Raw genomic sequence first — 22,897 nt, 5'->3', positions numbered from 1 at the left:
AAAAAAATTGTAACATGTATAAAAATAAAATGTTTTATATAAAATGGAGACTTTGGTCCAGTGGTGAAATGTAACTTAATACATTTAGTTGAGCACTGTACATTTTTGAGGTACTTCCATGTTATGCAACTCAGATTAACATTTTATTTATAAAAAATACATGATCATACAGTAAAATCTAATCTCATAAACACTGACCAGCTACAACAAATTGGTGCTTACATGTTAATGCATCTGTAGAAATAATCCATCAATGTTTATTAAAATAGATATAATAATATAATGCTCCACGGAGATATTCTACAAAATGAGAAATATTATTCTCATGTCTGTATGCTGAATAGTAAGCTGCCATCAACAGCCAGTTAGCTTAGCTTAGCATAAATGCTGGAAACGGGGAAACAGCTAGCCTGACTCTGTCCAAAGGTATCAAAATCTACCTACTGGCACTGTTTCCAAAACAAACATCAAGGACCACCCTTTTCCACCTACATAATATTGCAAAAATCACATATTGTCTCAAAACAATGCAGAATAACTAGTCCACACACTTATTACTTCTAGGCTGGATAATTGCTATTCCATATCATCAGGCCACCTGAAAAAGTCCCTTAAGACTCTCCAGTTGATCCAGAATTCTGCAACATGCGTACTGGCAAGAACCAGGAAAAGAGATCATATTTCTCCCGTATTGGCTTCTCTGCACTGTCTCTAGAATAGAGTTTAAAAACTTCTGCTCACATTCAAAGTCCTTAATGGTCAGGTACCATCATATCTTAAAGAGCTCATAGTACATTATTATGCTACTAGAACACTGCATGACCAGAATGCAGGGTTAAATGCAATTTATACATCTGCGTCAAATCGACGGCGTAGGTGACAGCGTAGGCTACGGGGCTACGCAGAGGCTACGCCGTCGCCTGACACGCACCTCCTCAAAAATGTAACTACACGTCGACTCGACACGGACCGTAAACTCTGTGATTGGTCGGCTGGGTAGCCTCGCAATGCCTCCGAGCCGACCGGAAGTATCCCGAGCTTTAAAGTAACATTTACTAGCGGCCAAAACGGCGGCTGTAACACAATGAATCAATATTTGACCGTCGCAACCTGTGCAAAATGACTCGTTTCGCTATCAGAATGTGATCCATTCGGTCGGTAACATTTGAAAAGGCTACACCAGCCACACGTTTACAATTTAAGCCCAATTTACATTAGCGGCGCGCTAAACCGGAAGTTAGCCTGCTCGGCCGGCAAAAGTCAATACACTGGACGCTGTAGCGCTACTGCTGACTAGCGTGTGGGGGTGTAATTGCAGAATGACGCACAGACCTACGCACAAGTATAAATGCATGGCTACATGCATAGCCTTTGGAGTCGCTGATATATTGGCTTATTCTACTATGCCGTTGGACCAGTTGTTTAGCTGCTCCAGGATAATCCAAAAAGTAGATTAGCTTCAGCAGGTAAGGATTATTGGCCCGTCTGTGGCCATGATAGTTTCTAAAAGTGTGCATACCAGTAATCAACCTGCGTCACACACTTTTACACTTGTGCCAGGATTTGGCTGTGCATCAATAAAGGATATTGTGTAAACATAGCATTGGCCTGATGAAACAATACAATTATAAACTGTGTTATATAAAAAATGGATCCTGCTGAGTTCCTTTTTTGGTCATGTTTTAGTATTTGTATTGTTCCAGAGGTTTGGATTATATGGTGTGGTTTGGTGAGGTCAGAGGGTGTGTTGGTGGCCAGTGATTGCGTCATTTAATTTGAAATTAAAAAATCCCCATGGTGTTGGAGCAGGAGGGTGTGCCTGCTTTATGTCTCATCCTGTTAAAAGTCAAGGAAGGATGAAGAGGGACAACAGCAACAAGTGGTTCTTTACTGGCTCAGTTTGGATCTTTCATCCACATGAAGTCAGTGTCACTTCAGTGCAGGACAGTGGGTGAAAAATGGAAAACACCAAGTGAGGGAGGAAGTAATTACTGCATGCTGACAGACCTGTAATGTTTTCATGCTGGAGGATAATTTGGGTAGAGGAGTGAGGAACAGATGAAAAGTTCCAGTGGTGGAGGATGTTCCTGGTCAAATGGGTCATTGTTTGCCCATTATTGAAAAGCATCTGTCTTCAGCTTCAGACTTCCGCTCAAGTTACTGGGTGTGCGTGTGCAACGTGTTTGTAGAAAAAACTGAAAACTTATTTAACTTGACATTTGCGTTACTCACAGCTAACAGCTGTATGAATTATATTAGTAGTAATAAGTTTTAAATTATTATTTTTTCCTATTTTCTTATGACCCTGTGGTGGTTCTGGGTGGGGGCTACAGGCTGGCAGTGCCCCTGTTGCAACAAGCGTAGACGCCTTGTCACCCCCGTAAAATGTAGTGACGTTTTCTCTCAGAAACCAAGGAAAGGCATGACTCTCTCACTATACAAAATAAAATTCACCGTGATATTAACTAAAAAAGATATGGGCTGCAATTAACGATTATTTGCATTATTCATTAATCTGCTGATTATTTTTTTCAGTTAAATGTATTGTTTAGTTTATAAAATGTAAAAACAATTGGTAACCAACAGTAACAAGCTAAAGATGTTTGACTTACTGTCTCATATGGCAAAGAATATCACAAAGAAAAGTTGCAAGTCCTCATATTTGAGAAGCTGATATGAGACAGCTCATTTTCAAAAAAATTTAAGATTCAGTGTTTTTGTTTTAAAAATGACTGAAACAATTAGTCATTTATAAAATAGTCCCATAGACATGGTGGGCATGGTTTGTCGTTACTGAAGCTATTGGGGATATAAATAATGCCGAAATAAATTAACAAAAAACCCATACAGACTTTATTCGCTTTTTTTCGTTTAAATTATCTTTATTTTCGCTGTAACGTTCCCTGCATTATGGTGCGTTCCATTTGACATGGGAAGTCGGAATTTCCGAGTTCAAAGGTCAAAATTTCAAAAGGAACGCCCCCTTAAGTCGGAATCCCGATTTGGGAAGTCGGGAGAACCGCACTACCCCGACTTCGTGATCCAAGATGGCTGTCGGGGTATCAACAGTTAGTTAAAGCTGTAGTTTATACTGTTTATTAGCATTTCTGTGTAGTTGTGACTGGTATAAATGTACACAAAGTGCTGTCCAGCAGCTGTCTGTGGACGTGTTGCTACAGTGTTTAGTGTGAGTAAATGCGTTTTTTTAATCAACCGGCGTATCAATAGCTAACCTAGCTAACCTCTCAGCAAAGCACAACAATAAATATTCAGAACAGAACACTTATATTCACAGCACAGCTCTCTCAAAAGAATGTTGTTTTAGCATAGACGTCTGGGCTATGGTTCGACGTCTATTAGTCGTCTTTTAAATGTGAAATTGCTTGCTGGGACCTGAAGGGGGCACTTACAGCCTGTGGATACCCTAAATGGACCTTTGTGAAAACAGCCACAAGATCCAAGAAGAACAAAACTACAGGGGAGGAGGAAAAGAAGGTCAACAACATTGTGATTCCATACATGTCTGGAGTATCAGAGGAACTCAGGAGGATTTTCAACAAACACAGCATCCCTGTGTTTTTTTTAAACCCAAGAACACACTAAGACAAATGCTGGTACACCTCAAAGACTGCACAACCAAACACAAGAAAAGCAATCTAGTGTATGTGGTCCAATGCAGTGAGGAATGCACAGACCTGTATATTGGGGAGACTAAACAACCACTACACAAACGCATGGCTCAACACAGAAGGGCCAACTCCTCAGGTCAAGACTCTGCAGTCTACTTACATATGAAAGACAACAAACACTCGTTTGAGGACCACCAGGTGCACATTTTAGACAGAGAAGATGGATGGTTTGAAAGACGTGTCAAAGGAAGCCATCTGCCCCCGGGTTGAGAAGCCGTGGCTGAATAGAGAAGGGGGTCTACGCCACCACTAATCCCCCACTTACAATGCAGTCCTTTCATCACTTCCCAGGAAACTTAACAAATGTAACCTACTGGCCTCAGGTGAGGATGCCAACGGTGGTGGTTCAGTCTTGGCCTTGAGTAGTCCTAACGACCATAACGACTGTGTTACAACAGCCAGGAACACTAAGATCCTGGCAAACGACCCCACTGAGGTTAAATAGCTGAGTTTCCCTACCAGTCAGTCAGAACTGAAAAAGTCCTTTGGATGAGGGACGAAACGTCTTCCAGTATCTTCAACCAAGTCCAGTTGCCCTTGATTTTAACCTTATTTGGATATCTATGACATCGGCCCCTTTTTCATATTTTTATTAAATGAGTGAAACAGCGCCCTCTGGATTGTAACGGCTGGTACGTGTTGGCCAGTGTGTGTGATCAATAAAGATATTGCAGAGTTACCTGAGTCTATCGATGTGACAGGTGAAGGTGATTAGGTCAGATGCTGTAACTGTCAGGTCGCTGCGAAATAGTGAATGGACAAGTCGCTGGATGAGAAACTCTGATTTGTGAAGCCAGTTACAACTGTGGCTTCATAACTAATAGTAGAAAGTAATAACTTTATTTAACGTTATATGAAATAACCGGCAGAGTTAGCTTGTTTTCCAGATGTGCTAATCATTTCAGCTGGTGGTGTTGGTGTTGTAAGGCTAGTAGCGTTACGCTAGCAGCAATGTAGTTTCAGTCAGTCCAACAAAATGATCGACAACAAGGGCGGTGGGACATTAAATATGACATGGACACCGCGAGGAAGGTCCTCGACATCAAATAGTGAGTGAGATATACCCTCTCTGCATAAATTGGTCATTAAATGTGATCTGAAGTCACAACAATAGACAAACACAGTCTGCTTTAACTAACTCCACACACACAATTATATCTTTTACATTGCTCTTACAGAGTATTTTTACACTGTGAAATTGCTACTTTTACTTTGGTAAGTAAAATATCTCAGTACTTCTTCCACAACTGATAACTTTGCTAATATGGTTAAAGTAGAATACTGAGGCCTTTTAATGTACAGTAAATTATGTTATACTAAGTGGAGTTACTTATGTTTGGGCCAGTTCAGCAAAAAATAAATTTGGAATATTTGATGCTTTTATCTATTCTATAACATGTAAACTAAGTATATTGGATTTTGGACTGTTGGGTTGGACAAAATCAGACATTTGAAGACATGTTGGACTCTGACAGACGATTATAAGCAGATTAATCGACACTCTGAGCCTTAATTTTCTGTAATATGTATATAACTGATGTAAACAATTCATCAGTTTAAAAATGATTATAACACTGATTAAAAACAATGGTTAAGTATGTTTTGTGAGCTGTTAAAAAGGGCCTTGGATCTCCAAAACCCAATCGGAACATTAGGGGTAACAGAATATACAGTAAATATAGTTTTTTTGTGTGTCTTTCTAATTCTAAGCTAATAAGAGTCACAGACCTAGTTGGCATCTTCATCATGTTAAAGGGGAACAGGAGCAAGGATGGTAAAGGATCACCTCATTGATTAATTTAGTCACAATTATATTTGAAATCTGTGTCTGTAATTGATGATAAATACTGATACAGTTTGGCATTTTTGAGCTTTATTCCGTATGCATATCAGTATTCACAACAGTTTCTTTAGCAATTTGTGGGTTTCTGTGGGTATTAATATTAGAAATATCACGTCTTAAATGAGGTCTCTTAAGTTACAAAAATGATTTATGTTTGAAAGGAAACTTAAGAGAAATTTTTGTTGTGGCATATATTCACAGTTTACAGGAAGTCTGTGCTGTGTTTCCTGTGCAACCACAAGGGGGCCATGTACCTGTTTGTCTGCATTTAGATGACAGCTACATTAATCTCAATTTTGAGTTAAAATTGATTGTGCAACACAGCAGGGCATTGAAGGCATTATTTAAAAAGAAACCAAGACTTTTTAGGGCTATTTTTTCCCTTGGTGTGTTTTCATGTGTGTGCATTTGTGCAACAGAGAGCTTATGTCTCAAGTCTAGAAACCAGTGTAGTTTGGATACCCTCCAAGTGCTGTTTGAGATGAATGAACCTATGACATCTGATTGCATAGGAGTACCACTTTTTGGAAAGACACTGTCATGAAAGCAATAAGTTAAAGGTCTGTAAGTTAAGAGATCTTTTCCGGCCCTCCTCCTGCCTCTTCCTCAACAACAGCATGTAATGATACTGATAAGCCTCCAGAGGTGTTATTTGATCACTCAATAAATCTGCAGCTCATTCCCTCATGCCTGTGCAGACTCTTGTAAAGTGTCATATAAAAGTCTGCTGATTTATGACCAGATAAATGACAGAGTTAGTGGCAAATGCTAACCCCGGCTCTCACCAGCTGGTTGTGAAACTGCTTAGAAAAGATGGAGTTTATCCCTCTACCTGTGCTGAATGAAAACGAATTTCAAATGTTTGCTGTTGGAAAGTTGGTACCACTGAAGGTGGCTCTGTGTTAAGATTTTACTGTTCGGGAAGGTTTTTGTTATTAAAGATCATGTCACATTGTTATGTCTGGAGGCAAGTCAGGTTTAATAAATGAGATGTTTATTTTATTGGAAGTAGTCTATGACTTTCCAAGGATTCATATGATTATTTTATACTCACCTTCATCTCGTTCTGTCCTTTGTAATAGCACTTTCTTCTCTTTATCTTTCAGTCACTCCTTTTATATCTTATGACTATGTATTTTTTCTAAGCTAATATGGACCCATTAATGTCTCCAGTATGTGTTCTGTGGGTGTGTGTCTGTGGGAGAAGGATGGAAGAAGAGAGCGAATCGGATGGATGAAGAATCAAAAAAGGCACATGGCTGGATTACTGCTCTCTTTTTATCCCACGTGCCTCACCAGCAGTGTAGTCCGTGTAATGGGTGACCAAGAGTTCACTGGCTGATAGGAGTGTGCAAGTCATCATTAGCATTTCCCAAGTTCTACTGGCCTGGTAGTCATTGCCACAGGCCCATTATTAAACACTCAGACCAGTGAAAAGTGAATTTTTCTGTCCGGAAACATTACTGTTTTAGTTCACTCTGGCCACTCTCAGTAGCATCGTTTCCAGACGTAGCTCCTGGTGGCTTTTTAGAGCTTTCTTAAGTGTAATTGTTGTAAGTTTTATTAATAATGGCATATAAAACAAGGATATAGATGAGCATTAGCCAATTCCCAGCAAAGCAGAGTATTTGGACTTGCTATTGTGCATCATATAATTCATGGTTACATAGTAGCATCCAAGGCAGACAGATTAACGTCTACACAGTGATACATCCTCTGGAGATACATTTAGCATAACGGGGTGTTGATTCCAGTTTGCCATTGCCTCACCACATTTTTCAGCCTGCCTCTACTTCTCATCCCCAAATCCCATTTGAAGCATAATTTCAGTGTTTTTGCAATTAACATTTGATGTATTACAGTTTGTGAAAGTTAAATTCCTTTCTCTTGCTTGGCGGTCGCTGCCAAGGGCTTCTCTCTCTTTCACTGTGAGGCCTGGTGGTTTGTGGGGTAACGTCTCTGAGGGTGATTTATACCACACAGATGTTCTTGGATGAGCAGTTATCCTGTTGGGAATTAGTGTGTGTCTGTGTGATGAGTGTAATGCCATTAGCTCCGATACAGAGCTGTCCAATGTAGTGTGCAGTGGAAACACTTACGGTCCTATGGCATTGTAATGAAAAAAAGCATTTCTACCCCCCCACTAATTCAACCTTTTATCCATTACTTTTAGCTATTTCAGCCTTATTATCCATTACTTAAAGCTAACTATTTTTAACCTTTTATCTATAACTATTTAACTGTTTAAACTGTATTATCCATTACTGCTATTATCCATTACTTTTAGCTAGTTCAACCTTTTATCCATTACTTTTAGCTAACTTGTTCAACCATATTATCCATTACTTTTAGCTAACTAGCTAACTAGTTCAACCTTTTATCCATCACTTTTAGCTAACTGTGTTTAAATCTTTTATCTATTACTTTTAGCTAGGCCTAACGGTTTCAACCATATTATTCATTACTTTTAGCTAACTGTTTGAACCGTATTATCCATTACTTCTAGCTAACTATGTAAACTAGTTATTCATTACTTTTAGCTAACTGTTTCAACCTTTTATCCATTACTTTAGCTAACTATTTCAACCATATTATCCATTACTTTTAGCTAACTATCTCAACCTTTTATCCATTACTTTTAGCTAACTATTTCAACCATATTATCCATTACTTTTAGCTAACTATTTCAACCATATTATCCATTACTTTTAGCTAACTATTTCAACCATTTATCCATTACTTTTAGCTAACTATCTCAACCTTTTATCCATTACTTTTAGCTAACTATGTAAATTACTTTTAGCTAACTATCTCAACCTTTTATCCATTACTATTAGCTAACTATCTCAACCTTTTATCCATTACTGTTTAAAGGGTGTATTAGGCATAGCTGTCTCAATATTTTGATATAAAAATAATTTGTAATTACATTTTTTGAAATTAATTGAGTTGAGTGCTACTACACAAGTAGTCCACATATCCCCTGCAAGCACCCGTATGGGATCATAGTCCCCTGGTGAAATGGTTATGTAAATCTGTGTGTTATCTGCATAATTATAGTATATTTTGTTGTTTTTCATAATCTGAGCCAGTGGAAGCATGTAATGTTAAACAAAAGAGGCCCCAGAATGGAGCCTTGGGGAACTCCACGTCATTTTTGTCAGCTCAGATGTGTGATTACCTATAGACACAAAGTAGTCCCTGTCCTTTAAGTAGGATTCAAACCAGTTTAGTACTGTGCCAGAAAGTCCAACCCAGTTTTCAAGTCTGTCTAGTAATATGTTGTGGTCGACCGTGTCGAATGCAGCACTGAGATCCAATAGTACTAAGACTGAAATTCTGCCACTGTCAGTGTTTAAATGGATGTCATTGAAGACCTTAACAAGAGCTGTCCCAGTGCTGTGGTGTGGTCGAAAACCTGACTGGAAGACATCAAAACATTTATTTAGTGCCAAGAAAGCACTAAGCTGTTGAACAGCTTTTTCTATGATTTTACTTAAAAATGGGAGAGTTGATATGGGCCTATAATTGCTCATTAGTGAACTGTCCAGATTGCTCTTTTTTAAGAGTGGCTTAATGACTGCAGTTTTCAGGGCCTGTGGGGAAAAACCTGAGAGGAGAAACATGTTGACAATTTGTAGTAGATCTGAGGCCATGCATTTAGACACATTTTTGAAAAAACCTGTTGGCAGAATATCAAGGCAGCATGAGAGGATTTCAGATGTTGTATTATGTCCTCCAGGTTTTTATGGTTAATAGAATCAGATTGTCTCATGCTATATGAATTGTTTTTAAGTAGACACAGGGACAAGACATATCCTGTTACTGACATGGAGGCACTGATTGCTTGTCTAATTGTTTGAATTTTGTCTGTGAAGAAGGAGGCAAATCTATTGCAGGCCCTGGTGGATAGAAGGTCAGAGGCTACAGACACAGGAGGGTTGGTTAGCCTGTCGACAGTAGCAAACAGGGCACGTGCATTATTAGTGTTTTTGGTGATGATGTCAGAGAAGAAGGACCGCCTTGCATTTCTCAGTTCTAAATTATAAATGCGAAGTCTCTCTTTATAGATGTCATAATGAACCTGGAGATTTGTTTTCCGCCACCTGCGTTCAGCCTTACATTTTTCACTAGTGTTTTCAGTGATATGCCATTTTGTGATTACCTCTGTTTGTACATTTGTGTGCACGCAGATAGCACTCTCAAAGAAAACACAGGACATCAGTCATCACAACCTTGGAAATGTTCAGACCCTTGGAGATGACTAAGTCCAAAGTGTGCCCCTTATTGTGTGTGGGCTCTGTCACATGTTGGGTCAGTCCATAATTATCAAGAACACACAGTTCTTTAGTCCCTCTGTCCTGGGGGTTGTCAACATGGATGTTAAAATCACCAACAATAACTACACTGTCAAAGTCAATACAGATTATAGACAGCAGTTCACCAAAGTCATCAAAAAAGTTTGCACAGTATTTAGGGGGCCTGTATATATTCAGAAAAATAGCTTGAGAAGAGGAATTCAGCTGAAGAGCCACATATTCAAGCAGCAACCTTGCAAGAAGGTGTTTCTCCTTTATCAAATTGATTGATATTATATGTCTCAATGCAGGAAGACATGTTTGAAGATAAAACCAGAGCTTAAAGTCTAAACAGCTCTCTTTAATCAGGGGTAGATTCAGACTAGGTTCTTTGGCGCAACACTAACCAGTTGGCTATTTATCAGCAAGTATCAGTTGGATGTTTGGCGCTGGTTATCCCTCTGTTTTGGTGATTGTTGTTGTGTTGTGCAAACACTCAACCTACATTAATTGGCTGGGACAGTGCGTGTAAAAAAAAAAAAAAAAAAAAAAAAAACATTTGATGGGATGAAGATTTTGTCCCCACTGACATAAAAAAATGCACAATGATTATTGGTTTTCTTCTCGTTTCCAATTATGTCCCTTCGCTATTATATGGCCGTAATGGAGCATTTACTCCATGACATTATTTATAACTGCACTGGAACTGCTAAATCAAGAGTGTGAAAAACATGATCTCAGCTGTCTTGTTCCAGACCTTCCGTCAGTACAGACCTCAGCAGGGGCGGGTGGAAAGAAATAGTCCCTCGCAGGGAATGGATGTTGCAGGGAATCCTCTTCTGGCCCTTCAACACCTCAGCTTATAGTGAGGGACAGGTAAGCCTATTCAGGATGGGAAGAAGCTGCTAACAGATCCACAGAGTTCACAAACAGATGTCATTCACGTTAGCTTTTGGTGGTCACAGTGTTAAATGTTAGAAATAGGTAAAAGTAATGAGTTCTTACTCCCTTATGATAAATAAATGCTCTCTGTTTATGAGATTATGATTTTACAGTGTTGGTTTTGTGAGTTCATAAGTGATCATCTGGAGGTCATTGTTGTTGCATAACTGCCTGCTTCATGCCTGCTGTTAATGAGGACAAGACAGTATCCTGGACAAATATAGATCAAAGTCACAAACGTCCTGCCTTATTTTTTTTTTGGTCGGCTTTCTGCGTGGAATAACAATACTCAATCATTCCCAAGTGTGCTCTCACAGTGACATCACAGTGTCTAAAATAGGAGTCAAAATAAAAAATGATCAAAGTCAAACTCAGGCTGCTGTTCACGTTATTGACCTGAGGGACGCCACGAGGTCGAATTGGTGGTGGTGGTGGGGGGGTGGGTGGGGGCACTAAAAAACTGAAATATTATCATCCTTATCTAGATAAATAGACAAACAAATGACATACTGTTAAGAAAGGCTCTGTTTTAAGCCTGGATTTTTAGTTATTAGCATAGTTACAAATGGTGTTGAATTGGCTGCTGTTCTCCAATTATATTTTTAACCACATGGCGTGTGTGTGTGTGTCTGTCTGTCTGTCTGTCTGTCTTTCATTCTTTCGTTCTTTCTTTCTTGAGGAGCATCCAGGCAGTATTTGGAAGAGAAAGACTGTGTGGAAAAGGAAAATAGTGTAAGTGACAGTTTGCAGGTGTAGAAACCAGAGAGGACCAAAAGCCCTCTGAGGTCCTCTGTTTGGAGCTGGACTGTCTAATTTGAGTCTCTGAAGAGCAGACAGTAGCAAAACCATCAGGCTGTTCATCATCAAGAAACTCAACCAAACACAACCACTTTGAGATTATTTTTTAACTTTTTTAAAACTTGTTTTCACGTAACTTTCTAATTAATTAATGTTTTTCCTTTTGAGCAGATTTTTGTATTGCTCTGTAATCTTGAAGCAATGATTATGCTACTTGATATATGTTTATGTATTCCATGTGGGCATTTTGTGCTGGTCTTTTTTTTGTTGAGAAATAGTGATGGGAGGGGGATTTTTGGGCCTTTTTTCCTTTTTTCTCCTTTTATTAAATCTGTCAAACAGCATTGTTTTCACAGCTCTCAAGCAGTTTCACGCTTGAAGTAGGTACTTTACATCTGCAGTAAATAAAATAATAAATAAAAACCAGTCCACAAATTACCAAAATATTGTTTGATGACCTATATAAATTAAATTACCACAGTTGTTAATCAGTGATGCCCATTTTTTAATACTATGCATACTATGCAAGGTGGATCATACCGGTTTAATTTTGTTAAGCAAAGTCAAATACTACTACTGACCATTTTCTAAAGCATACCAGAAGATTGAGGCAGATTTTCTGTCTTACACTTAGCCATGGGTTTCTGGCTAATTTCACTGCAATATGATAATTCACTTGGCGAGACGAGAAACTTCCCCAACATAATCCATCACAATAAAAATTAAGTCCAGTTTTTTAAGCTACAATGCTGCAGCTTGTGTTAGTGATTTATTTGAAAAATCACGCTTGGCGGTGTGTGGTAAAGACAAACGATAACCAAACATTGATGTCAGGAAAAGGATAATGCAGGTTTTGGTTCTTTTTTGCATTAGTGTTTGTGCTGTAATGCTGGAGTTTCCTCGAAGGCACTTTCAAGGAAGATTTTCCAAAACATTCCTAGGTTGCAACTGTATTACCATGCGTCAGTGTTACTTTGGCAAAAAACTAAAGCTAGAAAGCCAGAAATTGTCCTGTGTGATTGAGTGGCTATCTCAAGTAAACCTTTCATTGCGTGCTGAAATTAATGGACAACAGTGGGTGCCTGAAGGCAGGGAGTCAATCTTAAAACCTGGATGGTGTGATGTATAGAAAAATTTACCCTGCTTTTAGTTAGTGTGTTAAAACAAGTAAAAACATCTCAGTTTGCGTAAACCTGCAGAACATAAACCACTCTGTATTGCACCTTTAATGTGTGGCTAAAGTCTAATCCTACATTGTACATACCTGCATCACAAGTGCAACAAAATTAAGCTTTTGAAAAACAGTTACGTTTTACAAAGTCCTGTTTGCCTGCTGTACTAGATCAACCAAAAGATCCAAACTGATGCTTTTAAGGCACTTGGTGCTTTCCATCAACTTATATTGCGTCCTCTCCTTCATGAAAACTGAAGTCAAACAAAGACTCGGTCAATGAAAGCAAGTAAAGTAGTTATGCTATTGTTAAACAAACAAGATGTAACGTGTTAATTAGTGAGCTTTAGAGGTGTTAGCAGGTGGATTTTTTTTACCATTGGACAGAGCCTCACTAGCTGTTTTCCACTGCTTTCAGTACTTGTGCTAAGCTAAGCTGATTGGCTGCTGGCTCCAGTTTCATGTTTACAGTACAGTCATGACAGTGGTATTGACCTTCTCAACAAACCCTCCTCAAGAAATCGAATCATTTTCCAAAATTTCAGACAATTCCTTTGTCATTTGGGTTGCAATTTACTATTTCATTATCGATTAACCTGTCAAATATTTTCTTGATTAGTTGTTAGGTTCAGAACATTGCGAAAAATGTCTATCGGTGTTTCCTAAAACCCAAGGTGACGTCCTCAAATGTCTTCTTCTATCCACAATCCAAATATGTTGAGTTTACTATCATAGAGGAGCAAAGAAACCAGAAAACAATCATATTTGGTAAACTGAAATTAAAGAATTTGGACGTTTTGTCTTTTAAAAAGGACTCAAAGCAATTAATCGACTATCAAAATAGTTGGCAAGTAATTTAGCAGTTGACAATTAATCGATGATTCGACCAATCATGGCATATCTATATGCCCTACGGAAAATAACAGACTTCTGGCTGATCATCACCAGTCTCTCCAACAGATTGACAAGGGATTTGATGTCTCTTGGGTTGCAATGCAGTGGGATGGGGTAAGGCAAAGAACAGATTTTGTACATCTGTTTCTGTATCAGCTCTGGTGTGCTTCAGTCCCTCTGTTTTGCTTGGCCCTTTTGTTGAGGTGCTTCTCATCATATCTGTGATCGACAGCGATTTGTTTAAGATAAACAATGCTTTGAGGAGGAAATAGTGGCTTTCTTTCCAATCTAAGCAGGCATAACATTCTGAACTCCACAGGAGAACACATTTTAAAGTATCTGCGATTATAATAGTCCTTTTAAAGAATGTCTTGATCCACCTAGATTTTTCCTCCCAGATCTCCATGTTTTCTTTTCATTCTGTGTAACCTGATTCCCTTCGCCTATTCTTATCTTAACTTCTCCCCATCTACTTTATTTTCTCCACTGGCTTAAAAATCTTAAAATACATTGTAACCTGGCCCATTTCCTGCTGTGTTCAAGTCCAACTGGCTGGGGTGACATGACATCTCCCACCTAATGGGGTCTGTGATGACTTTGAGGACAAATCTGGCTAAACCAGAGAGGGAATGCTCATATTCAAAGCATGTACCTGAACCAAGTGACAATTGCTTGATTTCAATTAATCTTTGTGTTTCAAGAGATTTCTGGAAAATAGGAATAATGTATTAAAATAAGTTGAGATCACTTTACATTTCAAAGCAATCTGATTATTGAAACCTTTCTATTGACTTTGAACAGTTCAGATTATCTCACAGTAAAGGCACATCATTTTTACTTATTTAAAGGCATAGTCTGACATTTTTTGGACATTCCTTTGGAAATGAAGTAACAAAATCCACCTACTGAAATGTAGAAATGACACGTTGTGGTTTTACTGGGAATTATGTGTCAGATTATGTGTTCTTGGCCCAGGGCGCAGTGACTTGCCAGGAAACCAGCGGAGACTCCAAAACATAACACATAACCTCAGGGTAATCCTCTGTAAAACCACAATGTGTCATTTTTACACTTTGTTTTTTGTATGGATTACACAAACCAGATATAATGTGTTTATTGGTGTTAATGAGTACTAGAGGTGCTGGTAGGCAGATTTTACCTTTTGAACAGTGCCAGGCTAGCAGTTTCCCTCTTGTTTGCAGTCTTTATGCTAAGCTATGCTAACCAGCTGCTGGCTGTAGCTTTATATTTAATGGACAGATATGAGAGTTGTGTCAATCTTCTCCACTAACTCTCAGTAAAATGTCTGAGTAATAGAATAAATACTTTTATTGATTTTTGTAGTTTGATATGTATTAAATATTGCACAGTAAGATCATATGCACTATTATAATATACACAATTTTTTTAAAGCTCAGCTACACTCATTTTAAATAAAGTTTTGGGCACAACAGCACACATCCATCTTTGTGTTGGGTCTTTTAATAGCTCACAGGGCTCTGACGAGCACCTCGGCCAACTGCTGATCTTAGCAATGCTGATATTTTTTGGTTTTCAGCCAATAGTAAAAGTTGTTTTTGAAAGGCATATGGAAACCAGATGGTCCTTTGCCCAAACAATTCTTTCAAGGCTTTTCAACCAGTGTGTAATCAAGAGATTGTGGCTTACACCAACCTGTCAACTGAAGATAAACAATACAGTCTTGTACGTTGTATCATGCATAGTGTAACACAATGCATCTATGTGTGTATGTAACTTAGACCCCTGTGTCTAGGTTGTCCCCCATTGTTGTGGATCTGCCTCCATTGTTTGTTGACACACTTTTGCATCATGCTTCGGTAAAAGGTGCCCACACACATCCATCTACTGGTAATATAATTAGGGTTTGAGGCAAAATGTGAAAGCATTTTGCATCTGTGTGTTTGCATGTGTCTGTGTATGGTGTGTGCAGAGTTGACCAGGTGGATTAAGGAATGTTATGGAAAATTAAAAAGGCCTGTGAGGGAGAGGGGCCAGTTGGGGTGACCGTGGCATTTGGAAGTGGGGGCAGTTTTTCCAATCTGTCCACAGTTTGCCTGCTGGTCACCTGCTCACAATTAGACCTGGATGTCTTTGCTCTTTTCTCCGTCTATGGCCTCAACAGTCATTGTCCAGACGGGGCGTCTCTCCCACGTGTCAAGGACTGGAATCAAAGCAATTTAATACAGCTCAGAAATTCACGTTCACATCAGTGAATTTAGCTTTATGGCTTGGCTATCAAACATACTGCACTTCATCAATTTTCAAAAACACAAGTATGTATAGTTTCGTCCTTCTCCCAAAGCTTTTATGAAGGTTCCTTAATCAGGAACCAGCTATATACCGTAAATGTACATTAGTTTTATTATTTATTGGCCTCAGCAGTAAGAACAACACGGTTGAACTGAAAACAAAACTGAGGACTGAGAGTAAAGGAGGAAAATATGTGTAAACACAACAAAAAGATCTGAGTATTGAAATCTTAATTCTTACAGGATAAATGATTAAATGAGGTCAGAAGTTTCCTTATTCAGAACTTTACTGATTTCAGTTATTTTTCCTGCTTATGGTTTTGGTTTTGCATTCATTTTATCATCATTTAGGGTCCACTGAGGTCAATTTCATGCCATGCAACTACAGGATCGCTCTCTTGGCAAAGAAAATGGCTACAAAGCCACTAATTGCGGGCAGTTACGTGTAAATAAAATCCAATATTTAAACTAATAGAGGCGATTCAGCTAATTAAAATGTAGCTTTTTTGTGTCTGGTTTTACTGGTTAATACAAGGCTACGTGTGATACAATAGAATAGGTGAAATTTAAGCTTATATTCCATATATCTGGTGTTACTAAAAAGCTGCCAATGGAGGTAACCATCTTGGAGTAATGAGGGAACTTGATTTTGCTGACATGGTGTGAGCACAGCATGCTCAATCCTACAGCAAAATGTTAGTAACTAAGGGACTTTCTAGCTGTCTTGGTTAGCTACACTAACAATGTTCACTAACATTACCTTTAATTAATTCATCAAATGTATTTTAAAATAAAGTTTTGGACATGCTTGGCTTTTTAAAATACTGTTGATTTATTGTTATGGTTTATACCTTTCAACTTTTCATTGAGTATCTCCCAAACTTAGTGTCTCTTTGGATTGCCATTCCCTGGATTCAGAATCAGAAATCAGAATCAGAAATAATTTATTGATCCCCGAGGGGCAATTCTTTTGTTACAGGGGATTCAAAATTGTACACAAGATGGTCCTAAGTATAATTCTTCTCAACCAGACAGAAGTTTTCCAGCTGGATAAAAATCATGTGCCCGTACAGATGGAGCTTCTTTGTTATACATTTTTTCTTCAGTCAAATGTCTTATTTCACACATAACACATGTGGCTTTCTGGCTCACTCTTACCTTAGTGACTAATAGGTTGGTTAAATTCAAAGCCTACAGCAAGTTTGATTAATTAGATTAGATTTGATTAAAATTAGAAGATTACAAGTGAAAGTGGATATAACAAAGGCGAGACTATTGTTTGAGTTGCTTTTGTTAAGCTTGTTTTTTTCAGCCTCGAGCAAACAAACTCTTGATACAACAGATGCATATGATTCAGAATCTTTATGATTTTGACAACAATACCACAAATTTTCTGGAAAACAGAGCTATTACATGCAGAATGAAAATAAAATAAATAAATGGTATCGGCTGAAAGGTTCAAGAGTTATTGGAAAGAGTCTAAATCCAGAACCAGGGTCTAGAGTTCAGTCCAACTGTCTGGCAAACTCTCCAGCAGGTACTACCTGAGGCTGGCTGTTTCAAATCCTCTTTTCAGTGGCTGGAAACTATTTTAATGGGAAACACAGAGATGGATAATAAAAAAAGAGTTAAGAGTTAGAACTTCCATCTTCTCCAGGCCCAATTAGATGTTGGCCTGTTTCTGTCAGGAATCTTTCAGCAGTTTTTCAGGGAATCACAGTTTATTACACCAGCAGCACATCTCCTTGCCATAGCAGAGAGGATCTGATCCCATGAAAGACAGAAAGAGAGGTTAAAAAAAAATCCCAACTCACTATTGACACTTGTGTCTGATGTGACATGCCAGTCATAATAGCCCGTTGAAGTGAAGTGAGGTATCATGTAATAATTGCTCCTGGTAAATTGCTGGATAATGTGCTCATTTGTATCAAATTAAACGCAATCAGGCATTAGCATGGTCATTACAGACCTGGCCCTGACTGCTGCCATGGAGAATATCTCCCACATGCTGCACATGATGTCAGGTTATCTGTAGTTCACTACAGCCTATGCTACTTCTATTTACTGTGGGAGCCTTGCAGGTGTGTATAGATTATCTTCTCTACTCTTTGCTGGAAGCCTTTGTGCGCGTTTAGGCTTCGTTCCAGGAATCTCTGATGGTTTTCACTTGTGTTCCCTTCTTCTTGACTGTTATTCTTGACAATGAATGAACTCCTACTTGTTATAAGAACACTGTCCGAATATAAAACCCACAATACAAACAATAAGTAAATTGAAGCTTGTACTTAATTTTCTGTATGTGTGATTTTGTTTTTTTAGCCTTAAGGAAGACCGGTGTGCAGTGAATATGGGTTATACATTTCCTCTCTTGTTTTCTTATAGCAAATGTTGATTTTGTGAATTGAATAATATGGACTTTGTTTTATATGTACAACTTTTTTGTTCAGCAGCTGACTGTCAAAACAGTGTCCTTGAGTTCACCACCAAGAAACATTTTTTTTTTTAAATCTGCAAACAAACTAATTAACACCGAATAACGTAACTAGGATGACAAACGGCGACAAAATGTTCCTTTTGATGGATTGCATCTCAAGCAAATTGAAAGTCTCTGCAAAGTTAAACCAATGGCTTCCTGGAAGTTAGGAAAATCAATTAAAAAAACCTTATGGTGTGCTTTGGAAATTAAAACAGCAGTAAATGGGCTAAAACATGCAAAACCATCAACATGTCATTTGTTTCTATGGACTTAGAATTAATAATAACTTAAGTACCATTGCCCTCAGCTCTGGGTTTCCACGGCATGATGTGGGACAGCTCTTATATTTAGTCTTTCTCCTTTAAAGGTCTTTGGACGATGGTAAAAGTCATCACTTGGGAGTTAAGAAAAGTATTTAACGCACCCTGAATGCCTGCCCTTCCTGTCAGTCTGTCGCACACATCCATTTGCATTTTGTGTAAGGACTTGTGAAGCTGTAGGGTGGTGCCGATAAGTTATCATTTCATGTTGAAAATTTTCCAAATGCATCAAGTCACAGGCTCTGCGTCTCTGTGTAGAAGCCTATACTTCTCCAGCTTGTATCATTTGTAATCGTTCCCCGCAGAGCAGGAAATTTGCTCTCCATGTGAGTACATGTGAATGAGAATGGAGTGTTTTTGTCATTAGGGGAGATTGAAAACCGTAAACAACCACAGACCTCTGGCTCATGAGTCTCCCTGTCACTTCAAGGATATCCCTCTGCAACAGGAACGTTTTTGCTTTACTGGCTCATCATCAGATGTCCTTGAGATTCACTTCACATGCTGCTCTGCACAGACTTTTGGAACTTAAAACAATATGCAGCAGTGTTCGTGCTGATCGGGTTCATCACATCCAGACCTCAGTCTGCATCCGCGCTGAGTGTTAGAGGGTGATTGTGAACAAACCCTACTAATAGTGCCTCTTGCTTTATCATCTGTCACATGTTGATTTACTCTGGTTCAAATCCAGGTAAATTTTTCATTGGAAGAGCCCTTTTTTTCTACTTCACAGTCCAGATGTTTTAACAGACAAATGATGGGATAGTAAAATGGAAAGAAGTAGAAATTAATTTCTATTGAAATTGTCAAATGATGATTTTCAGGCTGTTGCATCATTTACTGCAAATTGTAGCGTTCTGTATTCTGTTCGGTAAGTGTGAAATTATGTGATGTGGTGTGGGTGATTGTTTTCTACAGTCCACTGCACTGCCTTCCCATTTGCTTTCACCTACTGAGCTGGGCTGTACTAAATGTTCAAATCTCTCCTGTCTTCCTCCGTTCTGTCTTCCAGAGCCTGTCTTAGTTTGATCCCATGGTTTATTTGTCTTAATCACCCGGAGGAACAAAGACAGTGCCGAGACCAAAGAAGGCTTTAGTATAATCATATTACCAAGCCAGGAAAACAAACTCACTTCAATCAGAGGTTGTGCCTCCTCCTTTTCTTTTTGTCTGTCTACCTCTCTCCCTCCCCCAGTTGCTGAACCTCTTTTCTAATAATTTATTTTCCTGTCGTCGAGTGACAGGCCATACCCTATTTCAAGATTTCTCTAGCCTAACTTAGCATGGGGCGATATGTCACTGTGATTGAAAGAAAGCATTAAAAATACATTAAACTTACATTTTTTCTCCAGTAGCATTCACTTGTCATCCAAATTTTTTCCTGTGTGACACAACAGATACCATAGCATTTGTACTAATGTCATCCTGCAGTGTTTGTTTTATTTCTGGAGACAAAAGTGCGGTGTTAGCTTTCACAGTAACACAAGTGATGAAATGCAGGGAAGGAATGAAGCGAGTAGACGCGCACTGTGTACAAAAGCATCTAAACTATTTATCTGTTGGCTTCTGAAGGCCGCCTGTGTTTGCTTCGCTGTGTGCACACTGACCCTTTCAGCAGCACTCGTGTACATTACAAGCCTGCAATCGTTCCACCATAAAACATTATTTTATAAAATGCGTCTTAACTTGCTTAACTTGATGCTGGATTTTTACTCGCAAGGAGTCAGTGGTGAGTAGTTTTCAGTGTGTCAGGGCCTGAAAATGACTTTAGCAAAATGTGCATCTGCTATGTGATTTTAGTCATAAATGTGTTACGGAAAGTATTGCTGTTTTAACTATTGTCAAGGATCTTCCCTGTTTGACTGGTCTGTGTTTTGCATTTAGATGCTTAATGGACTAGTGGAATCATGGAGAATGCAGTCCATATTGTAATATATGATGGTTGAGTGGTTATTAACACACCTCATTGAGCCTCAAGTTGTGTTTGTTTTGTTATTATGCATACTTTTCTTCTTATTCACAAAACAGAACTATTTCTCTGCTCTACTTTTTTCCCCACGAATTTGATGAAATGATTGAGACTGCTTTTTTGTTCTTTTATGATATGACATGCGTTTTTTTTTGTAATTTGCATCTTACTAGTCATATGGACACAAAAACATGGGAAGACAAGGTCCAGGTTGAAAAATACCAAAGTTACCCTTTAATGCCTCTGGATTTGTCTTAGTATCCTATCTGCTGTCAGCTCTAAGCTGTATGCCTGATCCTCCCATGTAATGTGGTTATTTATCTTTCAGATGGAGGATCCATCGTGACAAGTGCACTCGCATACATGAAGTATGCGCGCTTGCACAGACAACGGCACAGAAAATGAGAACCACATTGAGATTTTAGTCACTCTCTTTTGCTCTCTGAGACAAATTTAGAGTGGGTGAATTATATTTGTCTCTTCTCTCTGTACTTCCACTAAATCCTTCTGCTTCATCATCCACAACACTGCTGTCTCCCATGGCTTTCCAGAAAGAAAGTTTTGCTGATTGACACATGGCAATAACACTGGCCTGTCTATCAAACGTCATCATGTTGTCGTTGTGTGTTGGTCCTCGCCTTGTTGTCTAGATGTGTACATTTTGAACATACCGATCAAGAATGGTCTGTAATGTAGGTTTTGGCAGATGTGGAAAGATGCACATATGTTGTTCACCTGTTCTCTGTGAGTATGTGAAGTTTTAACATCTGAGCAACAACAACTGTTAAAATAATCAGCAATGAAGTCATTCTCTGGGTGGATCCAGGTATTGCTGTGTTTTTGACATTTATGACTTAATGTTGTTATCAGCAACACTACAGAGTGAGGTTAGGCTGCTGTTATCTACACGTGATAAAGAAAGAGTGTGTGCACATAGTGGATGCATATGTGGACCTCTGAGAAACTGCGTGAATATTTGGAAGAATATTTCATACATCATATTTTCCACTTTGCTACAGAATGCAGAGCAGAAACTGTTTATCTGGCAGGAAAACCAGACTTACTGCACTACCACACATCTTGACAGGCACATAATAAATATCCAAAAATGGAGCAGGGTCAGAAGTCAGAGGCTTTCCTTCAAAATATGAATCAGAATAGAGGTTATAATATAGCAGTGTGGTGCCATAGTGATGACAGAGGAGTGTGATTTCTATGGCATGGTATGAAGTAGAGTACGAGATGTATCCATCTGAGTCTTTTAATGTCTGCAACATTTTCATCCTCAAACGGCTCTGACCTGGTGTGGAAGTCTGTAACTTAATAAGCCAGTCTGTTCATGGCATCAGTAGATTGGAAAAAGTGAGTGGAAAAAGATCTAAATTATTGTCTTTTTCCATACTCAAAATCACAACCAGTCCAAGTGACTGAGTTGTGAAAGACCTTCTGCTCTTGGCCACAGCAGCAAACGTTTTCCAATCGCCTGCACCTACTGGAAGGAAGAAATCAAGGAGGATGCAAAAAAAGTGATCTTAAAATTTGAACATGTCTTTCCATATTAAGAAAGATTTTGTTTGAGTGAGTGTTTTTCCACCTGAGTAAAAGTGATCCTTCTTCAGGGAGCATAGTGGTTATTGGCCTGTGGATGAGAAGGAGAAAATCCTATTGTTTCCTTAAGTATCATCTACCTTATGGAAACTGACATACATATAAAGTGATGTATGAGTGTGTAAGACCACTCCATTTTTCTTTGGTACCCATCCCTGACACAGTTTTTCGGCTGCGTGGCCCATGTTGGCAGGTGGAGCTCATCATGCCTTGAATAGTAATGAAATGAAGGAAAAGAATGGCAAATGACCGAAGCAGAGTGAGGACATCGTGCCCTGACGCATACTCCTTTATTCTAATACTCTGTCACAAACCCAGAGGCAAGAAAGAAGAGCCTGAAAAGCACCATGGCTGCAAGAGCAAGAAAAGGAGGACGGCACACTGATTAAAGAAGGCATTTAATGATGGGTTTGATTCATTTCTAGCCTGATATGAATTGAACAGAAAGTGTTGAAATAACTGTGGAGTGGCAGTAATGAAAAGCGCAAATTTGCATTCAAACTTGGTGATGAAAAGACCTGAAAATCTCACCTGCACTCAAAAAAGGATCCTGAATGCCTCAAGAAATACATCTTAAATCTGCTGGGGTTTAAAACCATGTGTAGATAGATAGGTTATT

General features: G+C 38.7%; 1 protein-coding gene across 3 annotated transcripts in view; it reads left to right on the top strand.

Moving 5' to 3' along the window:
* Positions 1 to 4,377: 4,377 nt before the first annotated feature.
* The window catches only part of LOC119904324 (target of Nesh-SH3), a 52,567-nt gene continuing 34,047 nt past the window's right edge, over positions 4,378 to 22,897 (top strand). The window contains exons 1-2 of one of the 3 annotated variants that reach the window (XM_038720903.1): positions 4,378 to 4,738; positions 10,586 to 10,706. The gene's annotated coding sequence lies outside the window, so the exon portion shown is untranslated. Of the gene's footprint in view, positions 4,739 to 10,585; positions 10,707 to 20,312; positions 20,431 to 22,897 lie in introns of those variants that run through there. The other 2 variants (XM_038720905.1, XM_038720904.1) reach the window with 2 other exon arrangements.

The sequence above is a fragment of the Micropterus salmoides genome, unplaced genomic scaffold, assembly GCF_014851395.1.
Source record: "Micropterus salmoides isolate LMB-PRFRI ecotype aquatic unplaced genomic scaffold, ASM1485139v1 Ms_hic_scaffold_15, whole genome shotgun sequence".
NCBI lineage: Eukaryota > Metazoa > Chordata > Actinopteri > Centrarchiformes > Centrarchidae > Micropterus > Micropterus salmoides.
Note: the sequence above shows the minus strand (reverse complement) of the source record. Positions and strands in the feature narration are given on the sequence as shown.